Source organism: Oenanthe melanoleuca, chromosome 1A (assembly GCF_029582105.1).
Source record: "Oenanthe melanoleuca isolate GR-GAL-2019-014 chromosome 1A, OMel1.0, whole genome shotgun sequence".
Classification (NCBI taxonomy): domain Eukaryota; kingdom Metazoa; phylum Chordata; class Aves; order Passeriformes; family Muscicapidae; genus Oenanthe; species Oenanthe melanoleuca.
In genome coordinates, this window is record NC_079334.1 from 977,089 (window position 1) to 995,834 (window position 18,746).

At 38.4% G+C, this 18,746-nt stretch overlaps 1 long non-coding RNA gene across 1 annotated transcript in view; it reads right to left on the reverse strand.

Moving 5' to 3' along the window:
* LOC130248592 (uncharacterized) overlaps positions 1–18,746 on the reverse strand; it is a 138,013-nt gene that overhangs the window by 14,589 nt on the left and 104,678 nt on the right. The window contains exons 9-13 of the long non-coding RNA XR_008839657.1: positions 12,191–12,313; positions 7,535–7,976; positions 7,318–7,452; positions 5,603–5,835; positions 2,970–3,147 (exon numbers count right to left, since the gene is read on the reverse strand). This is a non-coding gene — a long non-coding RNA (uncharacterized LOC130248592). The remainder of the gene's footprint in view (positions 1–2,969; positions 3,148–5,602; positions 5,836–7,317; positions 7,453–7,534; positions 7,977–12,190; positions 12,314–18,746) is intronic.

Sequence of the window (18,746 nt, forward strand, 5' to 3'; positions counted from 1 at the left end):
GACTAGCCATTAGTCTGTGGATTGCCATTGCTCTGCCAAGCTTTGAGAACATAAACAAAAAATAAAAGCCACTTTGCTAAGATGACAATAAACATTAAAAGCCCAATAACATCTCTGTGCAACTTTGGTAACAGTAAAATATGGAGCCAGCTTTCATGTACAAACATGGAAAATGGGCTAAAATCATTAAGGCATTAGAGCTGTTACATAATTAGAATTGTCATTTTATATCTGCCACAGTAAAAAAAGCTATTTTACTTAGAGTAATTACCATCAGTGATTGGTGTTATTGTACATGCTGATTAAAATGTTTATTTCTGTGAGGAGAAAATTAATTGAGCACAAGAAAGCTAAGGATAAGGAGTAGGGCTTTAACAATATTTTACAAGGGACACAAAAAGAGGGCCTTAACCTATTCTTAATGTGATTTCCTGAAAAGTGTCTTAATCTAGACTATGGCTGCCTTGCTTTGATCTAATTACCCTAAAGAACCATTATTTCCATTTTATCTTCAAAGAGATACAAAAGATCTACAAAAGGCAGAAAAACCTAAATGATGATGTTGTCTTCATGTGGATCACACAAATGTATTTGATAAAGTGAAGAATATTAAAATTACAAAAAAAAATTTCAAGCCTTATCTTTCAAAAGCCAGGAGAATTTCAGGAATGTGAGAAGGAGGAAAGCTGTTTTAGGAATGTGGGATTACTCAGGTTTCTTAAATAAAAACAATAAGAACAATTTGTGATGCACTGGTGGCCTCAATAGATTTGGGTATGAATAATACATGAATATTTGTGTGAGGAGGAAAGGAGAAAAGTCCCTGTGACTCTAATACAGGTGGGTGTTTTCTGCAGCACCTGCCCTGCCTCTGTGAAGAATTATTTCCATTTCACTCTCAGTTTGTGTTGCTGCCCCACAGACACTCACAGCAGTGGTGCCTCAGGGAAAAAAAAAAAAAAAAAAAAAAAAAAAAAAAAAAAAAAAAAAAAAAAAGCCTGAATCAGCCTGGCTTCTATCAAGTCCTGCTGTTCACAGCTCCAGCTGCAGCTTCCTGTGATGCTCAGGGCTTCTTCCAGCCTCCAAAGGGTTTTCCTCTTGGAGTTTATTTTTGTGCTGGATTTGGAACTCCTCTAGAGCTTTCCCTGGTTACTGTTCTGGTTTCTGATTGTCTTTTGTGTCTCTGATGAAGAGAAGTGTGGAACTCTGACATATATTCAAGTCTCAGAGTTTTTCCTGTCAGGTCACTTCTCTAACCAGCTCTTTTTATCTGCTCCTGAGTTTCTCCTTTTGAAATACAAACTGAATCAACAAGAGACCTACAAGTCCAAAGAAATCTCTTCTTTTCTTATGGTCTCTATATCCAGGTTTGTTTTTTTTTGGTTTGGTTTTTTTTTTTTTTTTTTTTTTTTACCAACCAATATGAACCATAGAGCCTTCTCACAAACTGAAAGAGTTTACAGTTCTTGCATTTCTTTTTTGGAACTTGTGCAAATACAGCATCCTTTTTTTTAAAGTAAACTTTACTTTACAAAGCAAACTCAAGGAAAGACTGAATGATTTCTCTCTAGATCATATAGGACCCTTTTCTTAAAGCAGAAAAGGGAGGATTTTGGCTTCTTCTGCTGAAATTGTGCCAATCAAACTTATTCTCCTCCTCTGCAATATAAGCACTTTATAGACCTCATAACAAGCACTGGTTTCTAACACTTATTTTTCCAACCCACCAGAACTTAATTTCACTGGTTAGGAAGCAGGGAGAGGGGTGCAGGAGGAGCAGGAATAGGAGAGGGAAGCCTTGAGCACTGCAGGCTACAAAGATATGCATTTATCAATTTGATTTAGTCCTGCTGCGTTAAGGATACATAAATAGGCAAAATCCAAGGCACAGGGTGAAGTTCCTGTGACAATGCTACTGTGTGTCTATCTTGAATTACTCAGTGTGCCCCATTTCCCTTTAATAAGTGCTCTGATACCCCTGTAGAAACAAACACAACATGGGTGGGACAGTGCACCTCACAGCTCCACAAACACTGGCATCTGTACCCAGCATGGCAATGCCATTTTAGTACAGCCCAACTGTCTCACAGCAGAGGGCTGGAGACCCCTGAGAAAACAATTCAAACAATTCTGGTGCAACACAGCCCTGTCAAGACATGTCTGGATGGCTGAGGAACCAGAAATGTATCTGAGCCAGGGCATCAATATGATTTAAAACTTAATAACTTTCTGTTCCCAGAAATAAAGCAAAGTTGGTATTTAATGGCTGAAGTACTGCCATTTTCTCCAAATTCCAGTAATAATTTAAATTCATGACTCCTGTATTATTCATGTGGTTCAGTTTAATACAAACAGTATTTCTGGTGCTCAGTGTTTATGGAGAGTGTCTCTTTAGGGTATACCTTACTTTATGTCAAACAGATGCTGGAAATAACTACCTGGTGTTCTGCTGCTGTGGACTGGGGATTAAAAATAGGGATCATAATTTTCTAACTTGAACAAGGGAAAACATAAGGATCTTTTCTTGACAAGATACCAATCTCATTTATTCTTCCTTCTTTTCATTTATCTCTGCTGTTCTCTCTCTCTTCCCTCGGAAACAGTACTTGCCACACAGAATTATTTAAAAACTCAAAGAAAACCCCCACTTCTTATATTTCCTTATTTGCTACACCATCCCCTAGGCCCCTTCAGAGATAAAACCCCAACTATTGTAATTATTGCAAAGATGTTGAGAAGCAGGGGGACAACTGCACCAGGGCACCAATTTCCCCTTCTGAGAACACACCTGCAAGTGCTCCTGGAAGTCAAAGTAAAATAAATGGTCATTTGCTATTTATGAAACTAATTACTTTTGCAAAAAATAAAGAAATAACAAAAACAACCTTGAGAGATTGACAGAATCACAGATTCCTTCATCTCTCTTGTGGTTTTTGTTTCAACAAAGTGCTTTGGGATCATTTTCATACCTGTGTTTTTCTGCAGAGTATTAGAAGAAAGAGGAGTTGTTATTTCATTTCCAGTTTTCAGCAGAAGTCACTGACTTGAATAAATACTTCATGGAACAGTGCAGGATATTCAACAGCAGGTAAGTACCCAGCAGTTCAAGGTGCTTCACTTTGCCTTTCTGAATGTCTCAATGTCACCCTGAAATAAAAATCAAAACCTTAATTCAGCTTCATTTAGCAAAGAAAATTCACAGACTAAGTTCAGAAATATTTTTTTATGTCATTTATATTATCAGATGTCCTGTAAAGTATTTGTGTTCTGACCAGGCTGTTAAAATCTGTCCATTTATTTGTTCTTCCATGATTAGGTTTCTATCTATAAACATAACTAGTATTAAGTGTTGTTCTTCTGTTTCCTGCTGACATGGGCTGTAATTCATCAATATTTTCCCTTTGATTAACTGAAATAGAGCATCAGTATTAGGATGTGACTCTAAAATGAAACTCAGCAGGATGCAAAGGTTAAAACCAGAATAAAACTATTTAAACCAAAGATTGCCTCTTATCAACATCCTTACAATAACAGGGTCACTGACCACTGCATATTGCTTTTTTTGTTTTTCCTTATTAAGAAAAAGTTAATTATATATCTACAGATTATTGAAAGCAAAACTACTGAAAACCAATGGAGAGACAGGTTATAAATTTGCCTAGGATGAAAAGCAGGATAGATTTCCATTAGCCTGCTTAGAAGTATCTCAAAATATTTACTTGAGGGACAATCCAGAATTTGTATTTTATCAAGTGTTATGCTCACTCTAGGAAAAACAAAGATCCATAAACAATCCATGAATTGGCTTTTCTTCACAAAAAGCCATTGTGGAAGTTTAGACTCAGCATCACTGAAGATAATATCAAAAAAAGATATCTCTGTTATATGTATCAATTTAATAATATTTATAATCCATGCTCCATAATCTACTGCAAGTTTTCCTCATCCACTCCCAAATCAGCAGTCTAGAGTGATCATTAAATTAAAAAAAAACAACAGTAAAAAACCCAAAAAATCAAGCCAAAACAAAAGAAAATTTTAAAAAACCAAACCCAAGAAACCAACAAAAAAGCCCTACAAAAACCTCACCACACAGACACCCCTCTTTTCTTTTTATTTATCAGTGAAGAGGAATGAATTTCTTTCACTCTAACACTGTGTGAGATGGATCAAGATTTCTCTCCTGCAGCAGGACTAGAAAGGATTTTTAAAACAAGATCATAATTATAATTATTATCATTATTAATTATTATCATAATTATCATTAGCATTTAACAAGAGCACCAGAGAATTTCCATCCTTCTGTACAAACATGCTCACATACAAGCAGGCACACAGCTAATTTTGTGTGATATTACAGAGCAGCAGGGACATAAAGGGTGACCTGTGGGGTGACACTGTACCTCTGTATCAATAAGGAACTATTGTGCCCAAAGCTAGGAAAATAAATTAACAATAATGCATTTAGATAGAGTGACAAAGTTTTACTTGATTTTTTTCTTAATGGTATAAAAGGCCTTTGACATTAGTCCTCACACCTTTGAATAAATCATCATTACCTATTGTCTATTTCTGGATATAACTACACTATCAGTGATTTTTTTCTCAGTTAGCTTTCTGCTTTGTCTCTGACAAAGAGGCCTTTCTTCCCCAAAACACAAAAAAAAACTCCATTAAAAAGTCCTTGCCATTGATTGATCTATTGTACAAGTAAAATCCTTGACATCTTTTATCAAATCCACATTTCAATTCAGTCCAAACCAGAAGTTAGCAGTGAGACTGCAGTGGGTCTGATGGGGAAACAAAATAAAAGATATATTAGAAATAAATGGGTAACAATAGTTCTGGCATCCATGGCTTCATAGAGAACAAGAATAAGAGAAACCCAGAAGTGTGATACTAAAATTATTCATGGCAGAAATTCTGTAGTCTTTATAAGTTTTTCTTTGATCATAATTTCACTGCATTTTTTTTTCATGTCCCACATTCCCATGGAAAACCACAAAATTTTTCCCTTGCAACCTACAGCACAAACTTGTGAATCCAGGTTAAAAAAACTTTGTTTCTTTTCTTAAAGTTTTTTTTTTATTATTAAAAAAAACCAAAAAAGCCCCCAAAATCAAACAAAACCAAACCTGTCAGAACCTTGGATAGCCTAAATGAACTTATAATTGCTCCTATGAAATCTGAAAGGGCAGAAACTGATGCACAGGAAGTTCCACCTGAAAACAAGGAAGAATTTTTCCAGTGTGACCATGAATGCAATTATATCTTCAGATCAGGATTCTTTTTTTTCTTTTTTTTTTTTTTTTTTGAGCTGGGTTGTTCATTCCAGCAATGGTGTTTCATTCATCTATGGAGACACTGCTTTATTTTTTTGGTTTTTTTTCAGCTACAGCTGAGTGAGAATTTTGTAGGAATATCAGATGACAAAGAGGGAGGGGGGAACCAAACCAGGAACCCCCTTTACAGTTCCAGATCAGCTGTTGAGTAACAGAATATCTCACACTGGAGGCTCAAATTAAGGCAGTGCCTGGGAACTATAAAGTTATGAATGAACAAAATGACAAAAGTAACACAAATTTTAAATTGAGATACATACAGCCAGTCACTGATATACCCACACCTTCCACAGAGAGGCCAACCTCTGCTCTGTGTGCTCCAAGGTGAGTTTTTGTTTCTCTGTGCTGAAATAAAGGACAGCTTGGTTCAATCCTGTGTGACAGACACCTGCCCCTAAACAGCCCTGAACTGGAGGGACCCAAGTGAACAGCTCTTGTAAACTCCAACTCATCAAGGAGATCACAGAGTTCTGTGCTTGTCTGCTCATCTTCTCTGTAAAAAAATCAAAATAAAAAAAAAAAAATACCAATAAAATAACCACTGCAGCCTGTTGCCCAGGAGCTATTTCTGATTATACAACAGGGAAATATAGAAATGCTTTTCTTCAACTCTGTTCTGAATTACAGCACTATTCAATCAACAGCAGCAATGATCAGAGAAAGGGGCAGAAAACTGCTGCTTATTTACTGAGGATCTTAAAAGCCTAGATGACAAACTCAGCCAAAGCCAAACATACCATAAATTTGGGGTATTTATCTGCCTTGTTTTCTACACCTGCTGTAGCTGAGCACTCAGCTGAGATCAGAACCTTGTTTGGTTAAACAATGGAAACAGATTCTGCTATGGACAATCTTCTCCCAGCTCACAAGTGACAGAATTCACTCCCCCTTAAACTGGCTATAAACAGCAACAGCTGTAACTAAAATAAACTACTCTCTAAAGCCAAGTAAGCATCCCCCAGGGAGTCTGTGCTCTCTAAAAACATCAGTTTATTGAGATGCTATCATGGCATCTCAGCCTGGGGCAAAGCCACTGAGCATTCCCTTCCTGTGTGGAATCATTCCACAGGCTCCTGTCAGTCAGGATAAAGCACTTGAGGAAACATCTTGTTTCATTTGCTTTATTGCAATGATGAATATTGCTCAAGTGCTTTTCTTGTTTGATAAGTCATTGAAAAATTACTGATCAACACATTAATAATAATTTACTATGATTTGATGCACTATGTACATGATGTTTTGTGGGTTTTTTTCTGAAAGGTAGGAATGTAATACAACAGAAGCAGTTTTTCCAAAATATTTGGATATTCAAGATGTAACCTGTGTATACTTTGACCACCTACTGTGGCAAACTCTGTTCCATCATTGCCTCTGCAACCTTGTGTTTGTAACATGTTATTTTCTGTCTAGAGGCATCAACTTAGTATGAAATATATTTTTAAATACTAAGTGAAAAGGAACAACCACATAAGATATAAAAGACTGCATCATCAAGAATGTCCTTAGTCTAAAACAGAGTTGAATTCAAAATACAAGATCCAATTTTATAAATGCTTATCTTTGAAATAATTATGTATGCAGACACTCAGATTAGAAAGGAACAACTAAATTTTAGGGTAAAGTAAAACTGAATTTTATACCAGGCCATGAAAAGTTCCATTTCTAAACTCTCCCAGTTCTTTTAGATTAAAGCTAGCTGAGGCTTTCCTTATGCTGAGCTAATCTGCATTCATGAAAAATTGATCCCACACTAAAAATTAGAAATCATTAACAGAGCACAAGAGAGGAAGATTTCACAGACTTGGAAGCAAAACTGTTTGTTCCTCCCATGTTCAGTCTATGAACAAATACACACTTAGCTGGAGGAGAAAAAAAAACCAAAAAAAACACCTTTTGGGATATTTTAAAGACCCAGACCCATAAGGACAGGCTTCCATGTAACACCAGCAAAGAAGAAGAAAACATTTCAGCTCACCTTTTAAAACATTCTGGTAGGGCATGGTGTCAGCTAGGACAGGAATAAACATCCATCAGGCATCACAGACTTATATAAGTACAATTAAAATTGCTTTTCCCCCTGCACATCAAGGGTTCTGGGCATGTCTGGGATCTAAGAACAACCAGATATATGCTGCCAACTTCTCCACACAGCTTACAAACTATTTATTTAATAATTTTTAGTGTTTACCAACCTGCTAGAGGGATGAAGAGGTCAATTAATTGTGTCCTTTATCTGAAGATGAAAGGTTACTTTCTGCTACATAGCAAAACTACATCATGGTTATCAAAACCTACAGCCAGAGTGAGAATATTTCCTGTAGAACAAGAACCCTTTTTTCTTCTTTTTTTGTAAGGAGTGCACAGAGGGTGGACTAGAGAATCTCCAGAGGTGCCTTCCAGTCCTCACCACTTTGTGCTCCTGCAATATGCTCTCACTCTTAATTCTTTTGACTGTCACAGACAAAAATCAAAATGTGTAAATTTAATGTAACTTCTTTTATGAATGCTTAAAACATAATTGCATCTTCTTTATGGGTCTTCTGCTAGCTTAGTCTCATTAAAATTCATTCTTCTGAAGGTGCAGTGCAGAGAAAAGGCTGCTAGCATGTCACAATAAACCAACTGGCTGAAACCCTGCAGAAGGGAAAAAAAAAAGATGTAACATTTGCCTTGTACCTTGTAGTTTATGAGAGAAGATATCTAGAAGCAGCTGTAAAATAGTCATAAAATAAAATTGGAATTTATATCAAAATCACTCTTAATACCTTGGGGCTTTTCTATCTCTGCATAGTTTACCCTGGGAGATTTAGTGGTGGAGTTTTATGTTAACAGGCTGGAAGTTATAGTGGAGTTGTCAGTGATGCTGCCTCTTTCTGCTGTGCCTGCCTATATATCACTCTATTTATTTTTAAATAGCAAGACAGCAAGCCCCAGAAGGTGCAATGTGAAAATGCCATTGGCAACAGCTGAGCAGTTTTAGACTTGTTAACCACCTTAATGAAAATGCCACTGAATGCAAGCATCCTTAGATTTTTTTGTTGTTGTTTGTGGGGCTTTATTTTGGTTTATTTTGTTTTACAATAAAGTTGTTTTGTTGTTTATTTTTTTTTTTTAATGGGGGTAATGAGAGGCAGGATGAACTTGCACACAACTTCTTCTGTCAAAAGATATTTCTTTAAAAGAGAAAAAAGCAACAAAATGAAGCAGCATGAGAAACTGCCATAAAATTCCCATACATTGAGAATGAGTGATGGAGCTCTGGATGGTGGCTGGGGCAGCAGTGAAAAGCAGTTACTCTGAAGACATTTAGAAAAGAAAATGTTGACCTGAAGTCCTTGTCTAAGATAAAGAAGATATGTATGTGCATACATATGTGATAAGAAAAGTGCAAGAAACAAGTTTATCAAAGTTGAAGGACTCACATAAAAAACCACAGAGAATTTATGGTAAATTCAAGCATCTTCCTCTAGGTCCTGCCTCATGAGGGATAACATCCCCAGTGTTTTACAGCTGGGGAATAAAAAAAAATCCTCATAAAATGTAAGGTTTGTTTGACATCAGGACTGAGATATTTACTTCCACATTCAGATAAGATGCTTCCCAGTGCCTGCTGAAGTTTCACAAGGAAAGTTCTTACAGCTTTACTGTCCTGTCAGCCAAGTCTCAAGTCTAGCCTCAATATTTATCAAGCTCAGCTTTTATCTTTTGTCTGCAAGCTTGTAAAAATGTGTCATTACAGAACTCAATTAAGGGTCCTGTTCCCAGATGCTCCAGCATTCCAACCCAGAAATCTGTACAGTTAACTTTCAGTTAAGGAGATTCTCAGGAATAAAATGAATGTAAAACTGGTGCAGCCAAAGTACTGCCTGAAATTATTTCTCATTTGTAAAACAAAACAAAGTGCAAATGTTGAATGTATTTCCATTTCTTTGATTACTGCTTTGTATAGTGATGTATAACACAGATCAGTGGAGAAGACTGAAATGAAGCAGGGAACAAAAGAAAATAAAAACCAATTACCCACAGTTGTTTACAGCATGATTACAAAGGGAATTGTCAGGCATCTCCTTTTGATTAGAAAGATAAGATAAAGAGAATCTTATTGCAGCTTCATGAACATTAGAAATGGGGAATTCTGCAAGCTGTAAGAACAGATAATGAGTTACCAAGCCTCAACAATTCACCTGCTCCAGGCAGAGCTGCTGCTGCTCCCTCCGTGTGAGAAGAGCCAGCTCAGTCAGGCCAGCCCAAGGTGAGCACTTGGCTCTGCTTGGGAAAATTGCAAGAGATTAAAGAGCTACTGGGCTGGTTTTTCAAGTATTTCTTGCTAGGGGAAAGAGGAAGAAGTGGAAAAGGGAACTGCAACAGCAGCTGGAAGCAGAGTGCAGATGTTTGCTGCCACACCTTTCAGCAGCTCTGGGAATCCTGGAATGGTTTGGGACCCTAAAGATCATCTGCTCCAAGCCCCTCCAGCCTGGCTTGAGAGGTTTGAATCAATCCCTGTGGCAGCCAACAGTGCTGGGAGAAGCAGCTCAGCTCCTGCCATGCCTAGCCATGCAAAACCTCAGTCTTTTCAGTTTTGATATGTCTGTAGCTCTACCTGGAGCAGTAGGCATTGCTACTGCAGAAAATACCTTAGAAGCTCAAAAATATAGTAGTTAGCCTGATGTAAGACTTTATCAGGGAGAGCTGTAATCAAATATTTTACTGTACTGGGCCTGGCTTGGGGTCTTTAAACACTGTCTGGAATGATGACAGAGCTACAGGCAGTTCAAGAAATAAAGCAAGAACAAAACCTGCACAGCTTTCTTTGCAAGAGATTAATTTCCACTGGGAGTAGAACGGCTGGGTTTGAGTTATCCTAATCCTCTTGAGCCACTACATGCCTTTAATGAAGTGTGGACAAAGCCAGGCAGTGCTTAAGAAGCCACAGAAAAGACTTTGTAAAACAGTTTTGAGCCCACAGAGGTTGGCACACTTCTTGTTAGAGCAAATAGATTTAAAAACTCTGAAAAATTAATCAAATCTAAATGGGATTTATATTTGCCATGAGCAAAAATTCTAATGACTCTGGCTTGGCAACATGGTGACAATGTGACCAGGGCTAACCTTAGCTAATGTCTAATAACCCAGGATTTGCAATTATTTGATTATCCTGGGACCAAAGCCAGCTAAGTATTATATTCCCAGGGATGTGAGTGTATTTGGTACCAGTTGATTGTTACCACCTATGTATGACACCATCTGGAAGCAGGTTGACTGCTATAAAAAATAATAAATGAATAGAAATAGAAATAAATAAATAAATAGAAAAAAACCAAACCCCAATATTCAACAAAAAGGATGAAAAGCTGTTAAGTAAGAAAATCTGGTCTTAGCATGTAGACTGAACAATACAAAAATTTTGTTTAAAAAACCTCCTGTTCACTTTATTATCAGCTAACTCTATATGAAATTGCATTGGAGCAAAAGTAGTAACTTCTGGCAGTAAGAGGTTTCTGTTTGTTTCAGAACCAGCAGGTTATTTAAGGTAAAAACCTCATCAGGGTGGAGACAAGCTGGATGCCACCAGTCTCATTTTAGGAGTGAATCAGCAAGGAAAATTTAGACATCATGCTCCAGTGCCTAAACATGAGGTACCCTGCTCCCCAAAAATCCTGAGCAGATCAGGGTGCCCAGGGTGTCAGGGATGTGAAGGGCAGGGAGCTCACAACAGGATTTACACAAGTATGGGTCAGTGCAGAGGCCACACACCAACTTTTAGACCTGTAAGTAATTAGGCACCCAAGTCCACACTAACAGAAAAACATCTATTTCCTCCAGGACCAAGGGGAGTGAGATAAAGGAATTCATGCTCAAGCTGAGCTGTACCTCTTTCCTCAAGAAATCAGTGAGGACACTCAAAACCCACAGAATTTTAGGAAGCCTGACAGACTGCCCATAAATCTGAAAAACTCCTCCAAATACCTTGTTATAAACCAAGTTCATCTGCAAGAACTTGAATTTAGTTATTTGCCAGCAGCACAGAAGTGCCCTGCACAGCCCTGCCAGGTGTCTGGGGCCATCCCAAAAGCAATCAGGTCACTCTGGGGACCAGCTGGTTGCTTTTATTGAGCAGATTGTTTTTATCTGAGTGATAAAAACCTCGTAGGCTGTGAACAATGCAGGGCATCAAACGAAACATTTTTAATGAGCAACATAAAAGATGAGGAGGAGGAGCACAAGAAATGGCAATTTAGTCACAAGATGGGGAAAAGGAGCCCCCAGAACACGACATTTTATAACAAGTGGGGTTTGCAGGAAGCAGAATTTAGAAGGGGAAACAGAATTTTTCTCTAATTAATCCAGTTGGGTACCCTGCAAATCAACCACGAGTGTTCAGGCATCAGCTGACTGAATCTGAAGAACAAGTATTACCATATTTTGGACCTGTTTCAGATCCAAAATAAGTTGTTGAAACTCCATTAATTTCAATGAAGATGCAAAATTGGCCTTTTTACTGTAATCTTCTGCATCAACATGAAAGGACAAGCATAAACCATTAAGCATTAAACTGCCTTTGTATTTTATTTCTTTTATGAGGCCCCTAGCAGGACATTAACAGCAGATTACACCTTTTGTGAGCCATCTAACAGGATATTAACAACTGAAGGGTGCCCAATAAATAAAATTATTGTTATTACTACTATTTATAGCTGGCTTGTCAGTACCAAGCAATAAAACTTGAACATTTGGAAAGTCAGGATCTACTCCAGCACTCTACATTTCCAAACATTCTCTTCAACAACATTATTTTTTTCAGCCCAGCTTGAACACAACTAAAACTTTGTTTCAGCATCTTGATTTACCTTTAATTTCAGGTGCTAAAGATGCACAGCAGAGATCTGAAGTGCAGGCACAGCCCAGCCCAGAATAGCTTCAGATGGGAAGAAAATAACCAGGAGTTGCAATTCACAATGGCAGAAGCACAACTGGATGCAAAGATGGAAAACAAGTACACAAATATTTCATTCTCAACACTCTTTTTTCATCTGTGGTGCCTTTCTACATTCTGTTCTGCTTTCTCATCACTCCCTGCATACTATTATTTCAATATGTCTTGCTTACAATTACAAACATTTTTTAATTCATTATGAAAAGAAAGGCAACTGTAAACTTGGAATAAAAGGTTATTTTTTTCTAGAACATCCTATTTAATAATAAAAGCTCTAGCCTTCAAAAACTCAAATAATTTCCAGGAGAGAGGGTTCCACAGCTGAAACTAAAGTACAAGTAGATCTACACTCATCAGACACACCCTTTTGAGTGTTTCAGCTTTCTAGAATCAGGCTTCAGGTCTGGGGTTTGGCGGGAAAAATAAAACAAACAACTTTTAAAATTTTTTCTTCTTGTCCCCAACTTTCACTTTCTTCTATCTTTAAGGTTACAAAAAAAATCCAAAGCTTGACATTGCTCTACCAGCATGTACATGGGAGTAATCTTACTTGTATTTACAGAGACTGCATAGGAACAAAAGATGATTTGCCTGCAGAAAATCAACATTTATCTGGGTTTCAAAATCCTGAAAAGCACATATTAGTCCTGATATAGCAGTACTATGTCCCTAGCCTAAACCTTGCTAAACTTCTTGCTGTGGGAAGACAAACTTACACATTTCTGGCTTGGAAAACCTTTATTGCATTTAAAAAGTCCAGAAAGGACTCACAGCAAAATGTTTAAACAAACATCACACTTACATATAATTTTTTTTCAAACACAGACATTAAAAAGCTTAAAAGGTTAATGTTTGCTCACAGTTCACAACTGTATCTTGATTTTTTATTATTACCTAAACTTCCTTTCCTTTTCTTACTCTCTTTTTATAGTTTATTGTCTTATCTTTCTTTTCCCCTTCCATTCTCAGAGTGAATTTTCTGTCTAACAAGTCAGGGAAATATTGAAAGCCTAATTTCTTCCAATGACAGTTGTTTTAGTAAGCCTTTAAAAAATCTGGGATTGGTCCTAATAAAGCACACTAACCTCTGAGCTCTTGGAGAGCAAGCCCTACTCACCCATGGTAAAGCAGCAAAGCCAATTTTCCAAGAACTCTCTCAGATCAGTTTTCCCACTGCAGACAAATTTATTTTTAAGAAAATAGCTCAAGTTTCCATCTACAACTGCTTCTTGGCTGCCAAACACAGACTATAAAAAAGAAAAAAAAAAAAAAGAATCCTAAGAATTGTTAAGATTTTTGTTTCCATTGCTCTCCCCAGCTTTTTCTCCTCCCCTCTGTATTTTATAAAAGGGTTGCTCTGCAGTGTGCTTGCTTCTATGGATACCTTCCTTTGTAAAGATGCAGAGCCAACTGTTCTGACTCATGGGTAGGACACCAAAAACACTTGATGACTTCCACTCAGCATTTACCACAGACAGAAGGACACAAAACAGCCCTGCCAAATACCTTCTTGTTTTGTTCCTTCTGCCTTAAGGGCTTCTGCTTATATTCTGTCTCTCTCTGTATAAACTGTGCCACAGAAGCAGATAGAAACCAAGAGAAACAGAGTTTTGGATCCAAATGACTTCTAAAAGACTTCCACTGGCTTCAGCAAACTGAAAAGGTGAAAGAGGCAATGCAGAGAGGCTGTTTTCTGCATCTAGCACCCAAATTTGTGCCTCCCCTCTGCATGGAGTGTGCCAGTCTGGAGCAGGAACCTCTCCAGCAAATTTCCTCCCACCAAAGCAGCACTGCTCTTCTGCACCTGCACCTACAAACAAGTGGGGAGCTTGGGAATGGGATGCACTTCCAGGATCTCTGGCTCCTGGGCACAGGACTCCAAGCCAGGAGCTGCAGGGACATGGTTGGATGAGGTGTTTCCATGGCTTAGCCAGGTACAGGTGAGAGCAGCCTGCAGCTGCAGGGGAGCAGGTTTCAAACCTCTTCAGCTGGACAGTGATTCCTGCCATTGATCAGCAGCAAACACAACCCCTGCTCTGCTGGAAAGCTGACAGACAGCTCCTGTGCCAGGGCTGGTGCAGCCAGGCTCTGCAGAGCACAAGGAAAAGGCAGGGGGGATAAACTTGTGAGGCACACTCATTAATTATCTGATGGCTGGCTGTGCCTCTGGCTGCCAAGGAGCAGGAGGGGGGACACAGGGGGCAGGATCTGCTGTCCCAGAACATCCATCACACACAGCTCTGCTGCTGGCAGCACCCAGATTTGCACACAGAGCTTGTGGCAGCCCATCTCTGTGCCCTGCACACCCTGGAGCTAGAGCAGAGCTGGCCAGGGTGTTTGGGATGGCACCCAGCCCTGGGAGCAGGGACCTGCCTGAGTCCCTGCCCTTGGCTCACCTACCAGCACCATCCATTCACCCACAAGGGATCACACATGGACAGCCTCCAGCACCTGATGCTGTCCAGAAATGTTTGTGCAACTCCTGCTTGTCTTGTCAGGTCACAGCACAAATCCCATACCCAAAATAGAAACCCTACCACTGACAGCCCACGTTCCAGCTGATTTACTGGTCCCAAAGGTGGTGCAAATATGTTTAAAAAATCTATCAAAGCCCAGTGGTATCAGTTTTTCTGGTGGCAGACTGCAGCTCACCAGCTATGGTCTTCAAGTATTAGATAGCAGATGAAATACAGTTGTTTTTCACAGCAATCACAGGGGATTATGGACATAGTGATGATTTTGCACACATTTATGGTTTTACAATCCTTTGCTCTGTTCAGGATGAAATTTTACCCACAATGTAGAGGTAATCAGATGCTGCTAGTTTATGTAGCAGAACAATGTAAAGCAAAAAAAAAAAAAAAAAAAAAAAAAAAAAAAATTGGGAAACTGATATCAAAATCACTGAGGATAAAGATCTAATAAAAGAACAAAAGTCTTGGCTTAATTTAGAGTCCCAGAAGCTTCCCTCATTTTGTTAAAGCACTGCTGTGCCAGCTTTGAGAGAAAACAATGATTGAGAGCCTTCAGCCATGCCCAAATGGAAGCTGCTGCCAAGGATGGAAAGTTTCTCCAAAACAACAGGTAATAGTTTGTCCAATTCCTTGTAACATGGTAAGGGACTATAATTAACTTCTATTTGTTGAAAAAACAAACAACCAAGGTTCTAAATCCACCACTGCCTACAGGCAGAACTGCTGAATTCAAGGATGGAATGTGCAAACCTGTATCTATAGTTCTGTCTCACACATCCTGGGAATACAACACAAGACATCTTGCAGCCTGGAAAACTTAGAACTGCACAAAAGTTACCCAGCTCAAAACAATTACTCTGACATTCTTCAAAACTAAAAATCTCCACCAAACTCAAGGGAATGTGACACCTGGGATCTGATCATTGTTCAGTTTTTCATAAAAAAAAAAGATGCTGCAGAAGCTTCACCATTAAGAAGTTTTTCCAAGAGTCAAATTTTTTACAACACTGATCCATTTGACAAGACTCAGATACTGAATGGAGCCTGCTGTGTTTCCAGTCATTATTGAACAAAAATAAAGTTATATGGTTCTGCAGGAAGTGGATGGAAAATATTTGACTTAATTCTCTAGACACTGACATACCATGTCCAGTACATAAAAACTTACTGGTTTGATGGCCAGCAAAAATTTGAATTACAAAAGTGAAAAAACCAAAAAAACAAAAACAAAAAACCTGCATGTTGAAGGAACTCCAAATGTAAGGGAATCTTCTGTGTTAGAAAGAAAAAACTGCCTGGTTATTTGCTGCTGCTCCCCACAGCATGCAGAAAGGGACTCACACATCCCAAACCACAAAATATTGGTAAGGAGGGAAGAGGAGCTCACATCTCACAGAGATCTGCAAACCAACTTCACACCCATAAATCAGGGGCTGTTTGCAGAGAGGGTTCAGCCTTTTCCAGCTGTCCTGAAATCAGTTCTGCAATCCTGACTCAGGCACTGGATAGTGATTATGGAAAGCAGGAGACTGCAAAAAATTCTGAACACCAAGATTAATAACCAGTTAGATACAGCCTGCTAACAAATTTAACATTAATATTTCAAGTGAAGAGTGCTTTTCTAGGTTTGAGGCAATAGACAAGTTCCTTCTCCCATTAGTGTTTTTGTTCAGCTGTGCCTATTCCCTTTCCATCATTCTTTAGATCCTATTTGTCACCATTTTATGTTGGTCCTCCCCATTCAGGGGAAATTAGCTTTCCAAAATAAAATAAGTGCTCTCACAGACTAGACTGAATGCAAACTGAATAGCAGAAGGAACCATTTTTGTCTGATAATGTGGCTTCCTCCTGATCATTAAATAAATTTTTCTTTTCAGACTTTGTGAATAAAAATTGCTCTCTCTTTTATAGTTTTCATTTGTGGATAATTTGCAAGTAAGTAATTATGTTTATTTGACAGCTAAAATTAAAGATGTATTTTATTGTTTATTTGTCAGAAAAAATTACCAGGCCACCAATTTTTACTCTGTTTATGGGTTGCCAGTACACAGAATATGCAGGCAAACCACAATTTCATTTCTGAAAGAGATCTGCTATAAAAATATAAATTTTCACTTCCTGTAAACATTTACCCTACTAAAATTTACTCAATTTCATCAAAGTCTAACACTGAGAAGATAAAACTAAGCCCAAGCTCTCCTTAACACATGTGGTGCCCAACTTCTCAGAACTGCCTTATGCCAAATCAAAATAATAATAAATTTCCATTGCTATAATTCTCTCTCATCTGTGGATTTCAAGGCATCATTAGAGTTGCAATTAAAGCTTCTCTGGCCTCTAGGACTGCATGAGGAGTTAGGGTTGCTTGGCCTTCCAACACCCATCTTTGTACTATTAGATCTGCTAAAAGTGCAGTCTGCTGTATTTTAAAAAATACAAGTACTTTTAAAAAGTATTGGAAAATACTTTAAAAAACTATTTTAAAAATAAAAACACTTCAAAAGAAGTATTTTTTTTACTTTCTTCTGTAATGCCCCTTTCTTCTGGGATGGAAACAACCCCATTTACAGGCTGCAAGCCAATCCTACACTGAAAAGCAGCACCAGGCAGGAGCATCCTGCTCCTCAGCTTTCCCATTCCCTCAGAGCCATCCTGGGAGCTCCTGCTGGGAATCCTCAGCTCAGGGAGCTCAGCACAGCCCCTGCTGCCAGAGCAGCTCCTCTGAACTCGTGGCTTTGCTGTGAGCTCCCAGACCTTGCACTGCAAACAGCTGCTCTATGCTTGTTTAATGAGCCACAACACTGGGGTGTCTGCTTGGGAAAAAAACACCAGGGGACAAGGACAAGGCCCTTTTTTTATTTTTTTTTTTTTTGGTGAAATTTCACAGCTTTCGTTGAGTCAAGGAAATTATTTTCTTCTGATTTCTGCTGTGCTACCTCTACTCACTAATCTGAATAAATCCTTATGGCAAGCATGGTAAACCATTCTAAGGAAACATTTAAACAAAATTGCTATTTTGGAGACTTTACTTTTAGGTATCTCCAGTTAGGCATTAAAAAAAAAAAAAAAGAGCTCTGCTGAGCCAGCTGCAGACAAGGACATCCTGCTCTGATCTGTTGTCTAGACTTCCTTCAGCCAAGTGAGAGAAGCAGACAGTTCAGGGCTGGGATGCTGGCAGGCAAATGTAACCATGGGTTTGTGTTCACTGGGCACAGAGAGGATCCAGCCCCTGCCCAGCCCAGGACAGACCCAGCAGAGCCCATCCAGCCAGGGGAACCTCCAGCAAACTCTGCCACGGGACTTTATTCTCCCACTTGAAATATTCAAGTGTGCAGCATTTTTATAAAGGCCTGAAGGGTATTTCAGTCTAGAAATTGCCACAAAATGAAGCACTTAAAAAGATGTGCAAACTGATATTTTGGAAAGTGTTGGTTCAGCTTTAGAGGGGAATATTCAGTGGGCCCTTCCTGATTTGGGCACAGAACAAGACTTTACCTCTTGAAGCTCAGGCTGTTCAGGAGGTTTGGTTATTTCCCTCAGTTTCTGCTGTGCTGTAGTTGGACTGATACTCACTTGCAAATTCAGTTCTTTGCAACTGCAAGTGGTCAGAAGAAATTTAAAACTTAGTTATACATCCAATTAACATCACAACAGATACTCACAAGACCTGGTCTATAACATCTTGAGACAACTTGCACCATCTATTTTTTAAAAAATATTTAGTTTTTAAATACTTTTATTTCTTAGAAAAACTTCTTGCAACTTGTTTTGAAGTTCTACTTTTCCAACAATGAATGCAATGATGGATAATTTCCCCTAATTTTTTCTTTAGATAATGTTTCATGCTCTCTCATTTTCTTCCATTGAGATATTGTAATCATTTCTATGAAATTTATAGAGATGACTAAGAATTTATGCTTTTAATACTTTCATAGTACCTAAACTTCCCCAAAAACTGTGCAAAGAAGTGAAATCAGAGTCTAGAAAACAATCTCT